This window comes from Oxyura jamaicensis, unplaced genomic scaffold, assembly GCF_011077185.1.
Source record: "Oxyura jamaicensis isolate SHBP4307 breed ruddy duck unplaced genomic scaffold, BPBGC_Ojam_1.0 oxyUn_random_OJ70224, whole genome shotgun sequence".
Classification (NCBI taxonomy): domain Eukaryota; kingdom Metazoa; phylum Chordata; class Aves; order Anseriformes; family Anatidae; genus Oxyura; species Oxyura jamaicensis.
The window spans coordinates 24,955-28,376 of NW_023309854.1; the positions used below are offsets into that span (position 1 = coordinate 24,955).

The 3,422-nt window shown below is 45.5% G+C and overlaps 1 long non-coding RNA gene across 1 annotated transcript; it reads left to right on the forward strand.

The window, feature by feature from the left end:
- The first annotated feature begins 1,751 nt into the window (after positions 1 to 1,751).
- Positions 1,752 to 3,211, forward strand: LOC118159410. Its single transcript, XR_004747108.1, has 3 exons — positions 1,752 to 2,008; positions 2,073 to 2,137; positions 3,201 to 3,211. It is a non-coding gene; the product is annotated as an uncharacterized LOC118159410 (long non-coding RNA).
- The last annotated feature ends 211 nt before the right edge of the window (positions 3,212 to 3,422 follow it).

The window sequence follows — 3,422 nt, forward strand, 5'->3', positions numbered from 1 at the left end:
CCGTGCAAAATCAATTCTCTTACATGTGTAGGATTTTGCTTGACTTGTTAATAGAACACTACTATCATAATAACTGCCAACATCAGGATCAGTAATGATATATGTAGAGCCATTAAAATACATGTGAACACTCTGATACGGTCTTTAATAAATTCTAAATATTGTGTCCTATAATTAGCTTATTATTATTACACAGGAAAAAAATCATATTTGAATACCAAAAAGTTGAAAGAAATTTGTTAGCGTTAAATTGGCCTTTTAGTTACACTACAGACTAACCTGTCTTAAACTTCTCTTTTTGCATTTAAATAATTTATTTAGAAAGCATGTAAAGAAATTCATGATTCACTGTTTTTAAGTGTTGCATCAATGTAGACTGTTATTGTTTGATATCAAATATACAGGATTTCAGGTTTTAATAATAACTCTGAAGCAAAAATTCAGTGCTTCAAACAGTTGTTCCTATTTACTTGCATCATTCTGCCTGGGTTCCTTGGTCTTCAAACTGCCGTGTCAGTATTTCTGATGAAGTATTTGAAAAGTCTTTCAACAGTTCCCTGAAACTCTCATGCAGTATGTCCTAAGTACAAAGCCAGATTGGCTCTTCCTCCAGTTCTACTGTTATCATTTTGAAGCCCCCCCGATAACCTTCACAAGTTCTTAAACCACACCAGCATCACAGCTTATCATTGGACAGAGAAATTTATAAGCTGCTTGATGAGTTTGGTTGAATGTTTCCAATAAGCTCTTTTAATGCATCGACCAAAGGAAGAAGGATTTTGTGACTGTTTCAAAGCTTTACCCTATGTACAGCCCTTGTTAAACCCTTATGTAAGACACCTGAGAAACTACACACTTGGTTACGCACCTCTTCCCTTCAGGTACCATCAGCACAGTACTGAGTAACCCTAAGAGACTGTTACTATGATAAATGAGTCCCAAATAGAATTCCAATTAAAGTTTGTGATTTATTAAGCGAATAGAAACAAGCAAACAGCGCTGGGTGCACCGGGAGTCTCTGCTCCACCAAGATGCACACCATCACATCAGGTGGCTGACTTTTTATATTTCTAACCTAATACATATTCATCACTATTTCTAGAAAATGCAGGGTTATTATAATTAGTTCCCAAAATCTGATCTTGGCCCCGAACGCATGTGCATCAGTCTCTGGGGCTCCCTTTGGGGGTCGCTCATGTTGAAGGCTCGTAGTCTTCCTCTCAGGCTTTGTCCTTCAGTCGCCCTTCAACTCCCCTCTTCTCCTTATTTGGTGGTCTCTTGGCCAGGTGCCAGAGGGTTTGGGCAGCTTCTTATGCATGGATCAGCAGTTCTTGTTCCCCCTTATCTTTATTTACACGCATTGCTGTGCTCCTGTTCCCTCCTTCGCATGGTTCAAAAGAAGAGCACACTGGTGTTCTTTTTTAGCTTAAAAGTTACATTTCATCATGTAATGCCATCATTGTTCTATACTGACATGAGTCAAATGAACACAACTCACAGTTACCAAATGGGAGCTCTCCTGGCCGAGCCAGCAGCGACTATGTCTGGCCAGGGGAGTGGACGCGAAGCCCGGGACTGGAGGAGCTTTGCGGGAAGGCGAGTGTCTACAGCGCTCAACAGTCCCAGCCCAAGACTCGGATGAGAGCGGTCGACTTAGAGCTGCCGAGCGAGCGCCCTTCCCCACCTGCCCTTCCCCACCTGCCGTACCGAACCTACTGGTCTCTAACACTCAGCCCCCTCCTCCCCCACAAATGAACTCGCTCGCTCGCTCGCTGAGCCCATTCTCCTCACTCCCTACCCCAGGAATGGGCTCTCCTAACGCTACCACCTCCTACCCACCCCAGAAACAAGCACTCCCTTTCCCTTCCGGGGACGTCTTATCCTCACTGTCACTTCCGGGGCAGCCATTTTGGGAGGCTGACACTTACTTACTGGCGGCTTTGGGGGGTGAGCTTGGGCCCGAGCTATAGCAGCTGGTAATAGTAGTAGGAGGTAGCCTGCGACGTTAGTGAGCAGAAGGGGGTGTGGCGCGGCGCTGTAGGGGAAGAACCATCCCTGCTCAATGATCGCAGCCCCCACCATGTCAGATTTCGATTACAATCCCTTCGCTGACCCGGACCTCAACAACCCCTTCAAGGTGAGGTTGGGGGTGGGGAGGGGGCGGTGGCTAGAGGGCGGAGCCGGCGGAGGGACGGGATGTAAGCCTTCATCAGTGACTCTATGCATTCCGGAGGAGGAGGCTTGGTCCCAGTGGCGTCGCTTGGGGGCGGGGGCTTTTCCCTGCTGCAAAAGGTGGCAAAGGGCTTAGCGCTGTGGGTTAGGGATGGCCTTAGGGAGGCTGTCTTGCTGAGCGGCAGCTCCAGAGGGGCCTACATTTCGTAGTGTTTGGGGTGTGACGGTTATAGGGGACCTTGTAGGATGAGCAGCCTTCTTGGGAGCTGTAGAAACGGACGTAGTTATTTAATAAGTTTAGGCTTGTGTTGACTTAGGGAAACTGACTCCACAATAAGATTGTAAAGTAGGTATGTTTATTCAGCGCTGGGCAGCACGGGGGGTAGTCCCACCAAAGTCGTGCGCAACAACTCGCTCGCGTGCATTCTCTTTTATGCCCTAAGATATTACATATGCATTAAGTTTTGCAACACACCTATACGTATTCATTTCCTAGCTCCGCCTAGCCCCGCTTCATATGCTAATTATCTTATCAGTCCTTCTGCGCTTGCGTAGTATTCTCTGGTGGTCGTCCGGGTGGTCGTCAGGATGAAGTAAGACGTCTTCCTCAGAGTTGAACTTTTAACCTTGTCTCCCTGCGCATGCTCCCTGAGCCCTTGGTCACAATCTGGGCCATAAGGTTGGTTTGGTCCAGTTCTTGGGGTCCGAGGGGCTCCTGTTATCTTGAGGCCTTGCATGTTTATCTTATCCTTTGTAAACAGTCCTCCTTATCTTTGAGCCCTTGCTCACAGTCCGAACAATAAGGTTACAGTGATCTGGTTCTTTAAGCCCCAGGGGCTCATCAGGAGGCCTAGGCTCAGCACAGGCCCAGTACATCACAAACGTAGCACATATTAAACAATGAGTGTTGTCTATATATTTATTCTTAATCAGTCACTCTCTAATTTCTAATCCCATGTTTCAGTCCCCCCTTTTCTGGAAAATCTTAGTAAATTACTTTACTTAATATAAAATTTTTTCTTCCCAAGCTCTCTGATATGTATCCCTCAATGCCTTGCCTTGTACTTTCGTCAAGGAAGCTAATATTGCCATTCATTGTAACAATTTCCAATTCCAAACAAGAATTAAAAAAAAAAACACAACAATATTAAACTTATATCAACTAATATCAATAAAACAATAATTGGGTGACATAATGTGTTCAAAATCCCGGTTGCAGTTGGCGACCATTCGAAGAGGGCATCCCACCA